Source organism: Castanea sativa, chromosome 5 (genome assembly GCF_040712315.1).
Source record: "Castanea sativa cultivar Marrone di Chiusa Pesio chromosome 5, ASM4071231v1".
NCBI classification, from domain to species: domain Eukaryota; kingdom Viridiplantae; phylum Streptophyta; class Magnoliopsida; order Fagales; family Fagaceae; genus Castanea; species Castanea sativa.
Window position 1 is genome coordinate 44,797,846 of NC_134017.1, and position 7,911 is coordinate 44,805,756.

The window sequence follows — 7,911 nt, forward strand, 5'->3', positions numbered from 1 at the left end:
CATACAGTTATGGTTCTAACCCAGCTCCCCCTTTAATCACTACTTCAGAAAGTGGACTACACTAGGAGGATTGCCATGTGGGCTTCTCGGCTAATGGCTATGGTACAAAAGATGGAAGGACGAGCAGTTGAGATATTTTCAGACTCAAGATTGGTCATAGGCCAAGTGAAAGGAGAGCTGGAAGCCCGAGATGAAAGAATGTAGGACTAGGTGAACTGAGTCAAGCACTTGCAGGCAGAGTTTGAGTCCTTCTCCCTGCAACAAGTCCCAAGGAGCAGAAACACGCATGCTGACTCCCTTGCCACTCTTGCAACCTCCTCAGCACGAGATTTGCCTTGGGAGGTCCTAGTTGAAGATTTGTATAAGTCGGCTGAGGATGGAACATGGAAGATCCTTCTTCACCAAATTAAGGTGGGGCCTAGCTGGATGGATCCTATTGTGCTATTTCTTAAAGATGACATCTTGCCCGAGGGAAGGAGTGAGGCTGATAAAGTATGAAGAAAAGCCCCTCGATTCTGGCTATCCAAGTATCAAAAGTTATACAAACGCTCTTTCTCTGGACCATATTTTTTATGCATTCATCCTGAGGCAGTAGACCCCCTCTTGGAAGAGCTGCACGAAGGGATCTGTGGAAGTCATACGAGAGGCAGGTCAATGTCTCACAGGGCCCTAACCCAAGGGTACTGGTGGCCAAATATGCAGAGGAATGCACAAGAATATGTGAAGAAGTGCGACTAGTGCTAAAGATTTGCCTTAAATATTCACTAACCGAGGGTTGTTCGAAATCCCCTCTCTAGCCCCTGGCCCTTTGCGCAAGAGGGGTTAGATATTGTGGGACCTTTCCTTAAAGCAATAGGGAACATGAGATGGCTTTTGGTAGGCACTGATTATTTCACCAAGTGAGTTGAAGCCGAGCCCCTGTCAAAACATCAGGGATGTGGACGCTATGAGGTTTGTATGGAAAATCATTGTTACTCACTTTAGGATTCCTCATACCCTCATCTCGGACAACGGCCTTTAATTTGATAGAAAAGTTTTCAGGAAATATTGTTGTGACTTGAGCATTTACAAATAGATATTCCACCTCGGTATATCCATAGGGGAATGAACAGGCCGAGGTCGTTAATAAGGTCAAAGTGAATGGACTCAAGAAGAGATTGGATGATGCGAAGGGAAAGTGAGTGGAAGAGTTGCCACATGTCCTATGGACATATCAGACTACACCTCGCAGATCCATGGGAGAAACACCTTTTTCAATGACTTACGGAGCAGAGGCCATAATTCCTCTCGAGACCAAATTTTCAATACTAAGGACGAGCTCTTTCACTCTGAGCAACAATGATTTATTGTTAGAGAAGAGCTTGGATTTGATTGAAGAACGAAGGAAAAATGCCATGGTTCAATTGGACTACTATCAACACAAGCTTAAATAGGGGTACGTCTCAAACGTGAAGTTAAGGCCACTAGCGTCTGGGGATTTGGTACTAAAAAAGGTTCTGGATATTGCAAAGAACCCAGCATGGGGAAAGTTAGGACCCAACTGGGAAAGGTCATATCGCATCACCTCGGTAGCTGGAATAGGAGCCTATTATCTTAAAGATCTAGATGAAAATGTTGTACCATGCCCCTGAAATGTAAATAACCTGCGAAGGTATTATTATTAATGAAAGACTTTGTCGTCCTATTCCGTTTATTACATTATGTTTTACACTTCTTACTTGAGCATTAAACATAACCTTAGTTATGTCTGGTCGCTCGGGACCACCTATTTTGGGTAAATTAATGCTTTGTGTCATTTCACTTGAGTATCAAACAGAACATTGGTCATGCTTGGCTCCTTGGACCACATACCTTAGGTAAATTGATACTCTCCATAATTTTTCTAGGTATAAAAAAAAACCTTAGTCATGCTTGAATCCTCGGACCGCATACCTTGGGCAAATTGATACTTCATAAATTTTCTAAGTGTTAAACGGAACCTCGATCATGCCTTGGATAAATTAACACCTTGACTAAATCTCCTAAGTGTTAAATAGAACCTCGACCATGCTTGGCTACTCGGACCACATGCCTTGGGTAAATTAATATTTCTTATTATCTCCAAGTATTAAACAGAGCCTCGGTCATGCCTGGCTCTTCGGACCTCATAACTTGGGTAAATTAATACTTCTTACTATTTGCTTAAGTATTAAATAGAACCTTGGTCATGCTTAGCTCATCGGACCACATACCTTGGGTAAATCAATACTTCTTCTTATTTCTCTAATTGTTAAACAGAACATTGGTCATGCCTAGCTCCTCGGACCACATACCTTGGGTAAATTAATACTTCTTATTATCTCTAAGTGTTAAACAAAGCATCGGTCATGCCTGGCTCCTCGGACCACATACCTTGGGTAAATTAATACTTCTTATTATTTCTAAATGTTAAATAGAGCCTCGGTCATGCCTGGCTCCTCGGACCACATACCTTGGGTAAATTAATACTTTTTATTATCTCTAAGTATTAAACAGAACCTCGGTCATGCCTGGCTCTTCGGACCATATACCTTGGGTAAATTAATACTTCTTACTATCTGCTTAATTGTCAAACAGAGCTTTGGTTATGCTTGACCCCTTACACCACATACCTTGGTTAAATTAACACTCTTCACTACTTATGTGAACCCTCGTATTACCTGCCTTGAGAAAATTAACACTTAGTGAAATCTACTAAAGGTGGAACCCCAACATGTGCATCATCACATAAAAGCAAGGGCCTACCCTAGACCTTAGAAAAGCTACACTGAGGGTACACTAAGGTGCTTTTAAGATAAGGTACTCATTCCCACTAAGTATTCAGCTTGCTTCTGAGGACATAGGCCTCCCCTGTTAATTACACAGCTTTCAGTACTAACACTTAGTCACTTTTTCTCATCACTTACATGGTTTTATCCTGTCTGAGTAAACAACAAAGTTCTCAGCATTTATTATTGTTAAAACGAGCATGTTCACTTGTAGAGGCATTATTTACCTAAAAACCTCAGCAAATGGTGAAGTGAAAAACATAGTTAATTAAATATAAATATCGCAAACAAAAAGAGATATTCACAGAATATAAGTCAAAGTCTTTTCATTAAATAAAGGAATAGTTACATTACAGATAAAGGCAGATTGCTAGGAAGAAAGAAAATTACAAAAAAAAAAAGAGTAAAACAAAATAATCATAATTACAATAGCAGAAGAAGGAAAGAGTGGGATCCTAAAACTATGCCTTGACTTTAGGAGGGGGATCTTCCTTGGACTTAGCCTCAGCATCCTTGGCTTTGAGAGGGGGATCTTCCTTGGACTTAGCCTTATCATCCTTGGCCTTGGGGGCAACCTCTTTGAGCTTGGGGGCGACCTCCTTACCCTTGCCATTTCTCCTGGCCAAGGACCACCCTGACCAGCCCTTTTGCTCTAAGCCACCTCAGCCCTTTGGTCCTAGTCACCAACTTGCTCAGGCCCTGTGGAGACCTTGGGAGGAAGGAGAGAGCTTTGGGTGGTAGAGGACTGCTTGAAGGGAGTGGGTTCAAGGGCAGTTAGAGGTGGGGAGGTAGCTGGAACCGCACGAATGTCCGAGGGAAACCACACGTTCTCAGCCTTCCTCCACTCCAAGGTAGCCAGGACTCTTACCACATTAAGGGATTTTGTCCATACCATCTAGCAGTAGTCCCTGCAGACCTTGGTGAGCTCTTCTACCAAGTGGATCTTAGTCTCCTCTACCCCGAGGTTGTAGGAGGCCTTCACCGAGGCCTTCGCGGTCTCCTTAACAGTCCAGGCTACTTCCTTAGCCTTGGCCAGCTCCACCTTCAGATCCAGGACTTCTTGCTGGGTCGTAGCTCACTCTATTTCAGCATAATGAAGCTTCTTGCATTACTTCTCAGCCTGGTCTTCAGTAGTTTTAAGCCCGGCCTCAACGCTTCGTCTCTCCCTCTCCTCTAGTGTCAGCTTCACGTCAAGCTCCTAGATTTTCTACTCAGCTGCTCCTAGGGCCTTGTCAACATCGGCCCGAAGGCTGGCCTCGGCTTTAGCTTTGTTCCAAGCATCGTTCACCCATTCCTTGGCGGTAAACACCTCTTGGATGGCTTGCACAAAGGCAACAAATGAGTGTGTTACTCAAAAGAAAGAAAAAGTGGAAAAGGCTGAGGAGCTTACCAAGGCAAGACCCCTCTTCAGGGATAAGAAAAGCTCTTGTTTCCTTATTTTCTTTAGAGTAGTCATGTCCTTAGGTAGAAGGACAAGCTGCTCCAGGGCATGCCCTTTTTGAAACTCCCTGATGGAGGAGTGCCGAGGAATGGCGGCCCTATCTAACTCCAGCCTAGGGGCCCAAGAAGGGTTTTGGTGGCACACCTCGGCCACTTCATGCTCTTCCTTGCTCTCGATAGAAGAAGCCCGTGTCTAGCCCTTGGCTGTTTTCTACTACTTTGGCTCCTTTTGCCGGACCACCTCCCCCTCCTTGGTTTCGTCCTTCTCCTTTCTTTTCTTCCTCAGGTTGAGTATGGGGAGCAAGTTGCTTGAAGAAGGAGGAGGGGGGAAGAGTAGGAAAGGGCTTGGGCACCAAAGCTTCTTTGGACATCTGTCGCTTAGCTCTATCTGCGAGGAGCTCCTTTAAACCCTTCTTTCTGTTCAGAGCCATTTCTTCCTCCCCTTCTGTACTGCTATCGATGCGTGCAATAATGAGGCCAGGGGAGCGAATACCCAAGGTCCTATCCAACTCGTCCTCCTCGTCTAAAAGATGGATGACAAGGTCTCTTGCCTCCTCCTTTTCTTCCTCAAGACGAAACTGGTCAATTTCCTCCTCGAGTGATAATCGAGAGGAGGCAGTCTCTTCCCTTGGAATCGTTGTTCCTAGAGTAGCACGTGGAGGAGGTCGGACAACTTGCACCATGTCTTCTCGGGCTAGAAAACCTGGCACCATGACATCTATGCGGTTAAGCTGGGGATCACCCGCTAGGATTGCGTTGCCAACATCTTGAAAGATATTGGACAGGGGCTCGAAGTCAAGGATGAGGTGGACAATCCTCAATTTCTTGTCTTTGCTCACGAACACCTCGGATCTAAGCACCATGTTAAGATTGTCAACGTTGACAAAACGAATGTTAGGAGCCACGTATCTCTTATCTACAAACATAGCCGAGAAGAAAAATCACTGTCAGAAAGATGAACACTTAATCAAAAAGGAGGAAGAATCACAAAACTAAGCCTCATGACGAAGGACCTAAACCTAAGGCACCCCACATGGCTCCATCTCCTGGGTTAGGCAGTGAAGATCGTCATGCCATTCCCTAGAGGTGATTAAGTAGTCATCCTTTATGCCCTTGTTGGACTTAAGAAGACACAATAGTAGCCTAATAGCTGAGGACTTGGATTTGAGATAATACCTCGAGTCACCAAGTGAATGGCACTCGTACATCCAGATGACGTTGTGCCAGGTGAGGTTCAAACCTATGTGCATTAAAGGCATCTACATTGCCTAAAACCCTAAATAGATTGGGCACGCATTGGTGAGGGTAAAGCCTATGGGCTAGTAGGTAATCCCTGGTTACGCTACCCATAAGGAGTGTCATTTCCTCTTCTATGAAGGCGATCATGGGAATGCCGACCTCCCCTTCGTTCCTATCGGTATACCATAGGCCCAGAGCACAATATCGTAGGGAAACTCCTAGGGGATGTGGTATTTGGCCCTAAATCCCTCCATACTAGCGGGAGAATCTACGAGGTGTTTGAATCTACCTATCTAAACAGACTAGAGAAAGGGGCAAAAGAGGTGTCTAAGAAATGGAGGAAGAAAATAGAAGGCAGAGGAAACTGTCCGAGGAGAAAATAGCCTAGAGATTAAGAACTTACAAAAATAAGAGGGAGGTAAACCTCAGGAACTTCTTGGGAATGAGAAGAGTTGAGAAATCTTGGAAGCTTAGGATTGTGGGAAGCCTAGAGAGTTTGAAGATTTATAAAGTGAGTGAAATTAACTCTCCAAGCGCCTTATATAGGAGGAGGGCTTTAGGTGGGAGTTATCTCGCCCATAATTCGAGGAGAAATGTCAACCGTAGGATCTCCATCTCACCATTAGATGCGGGGAACAAGACACCGCCTAGAGCATTTAATGAAGCGTTGCAGACTTCGAAGCGCCAAGTAAAGTTACGGGACATGCGAAATGACATTCGCACGCATAGGAGTCAGAGACACTTGTTAATTTAACTGCCTAAAGTCAAAACCCCATTTCTCTCTTCGGATGGGAGGAAACCAATGAGAATTTTGAGGGGCAATTGTGGGGTATTAGAATTCCGAGTAAGACAATTATGTCATGTGTCATAGCATGACCAAGAATGGCAGTTGTTGTGCCAAGGAGTCTACTTCCTCGGATTCTATGATCACGTCATCAATATGTCATCAGAGGAGGCCTTATAGTACAAAAAGAGCTTTAGGAAGGGGACCAGCACTGACGTGATTGAAGAATTGGTGGCTACCACCACATTTAATACATTCCACCAAACCTCTTGGCCGCATTTATGGGGAGAAGACCCTTGAATGGTGCTGCCTTGGCTATCGCATCTCACAGGGGTTCAGGGAAGGTGCCTAATGAGACTAGCACTTGAGTGGTGGCTTGCATGATCAACAAATGGAAGGCTAGGATCATTTAAAAAAGTTTATATAAGATAAAAGGTCCCTCGGAGAGAGGGGATCGAAAAAATAGTAGAGAAAAACACCGTAGCACAAAGAACTGAAACTGTAAACAAATCTCATAGTGATAGATTCAAGAACAAATCTCCTCAAACTCGACCGAGGAAAATTATCCTTCTCAATACTGTGGTTGCCTTCTTTTTTTCCTTATCTCCTTGTTATTTTTGGCCCATAGTAAGCGTTATATCACTCATAAAAGCCTAGTCTTAGAGCTCACTCTCTAATAAATTCATTGTGTTGGGCTATTTGAGCCTAGATCCTCCAGTCAATTGAGCTCAGGAGCTAAATCCAGTCCCTACAAATATAATTTAAATCTAATAAATGCTTAAATTTTTTTTAATATACAACATTGCCTATGTAATTTAAATAACCAAACAATTATATACTATTTAAATGATAATATATTATAGAACTATATAAGTGATAAATATACAATAATAATTAATAATAAATGAACTTTAATATAACTTTACTATTATGTGTTGTGAATTATTTTTTAAAAATTTTAAAAAATATTTTTAAACAAAATATTACTAGCTATAAATTTATTATTTATCTTATTATTTATTTTTAAAATTATTATTTATTTATTTATGACGTCACTAGTTCGACCATTGGTCCAACCCCGATCGGACCAATAATCACTCTCTTTTTTGGTTCTTTGACTGCTCCGATTTTTAAAACCGTGTTTGAGAGATCATAACATAAATTAGTAAATTAAAATAAGAGACATATACATAAATTAAACTAGTGGTTATAATTCAAAATCAAGGTTTCACAATAATAGGCTAGTCATTCGATAGTTTGGGAGTCTTAAAGGTAGGTAAATAGACAGAGAAATTATTATTATTTAATTCTTCCGATTTTCTCTTTTTAAATTACTATATTATAATATATTAAACAGTAAAGAAATCAATAAAATGAACCTATAGATGTAATTTTACAAATCCAACCAAGTTATATAAGCCCATCTAGGTTACTCGAGTCACTACAACCCCACCAGGTTTGAATGGGTGTTATGTAGAAACGGTTAATTTAAGCACCCGAACCATACTAAGTGTTGGGTCACTCAATTTTCAGTTTGATCGGCCGGGTTGGTTTGGGTTTAGTAACTATGTTATATACACGAAAAGTTCACAACATTTTTCATAATAGTTGAAATCATCACTGTATAATTCTTTTGTTTTTTATCTACCACTAAAAATTTGC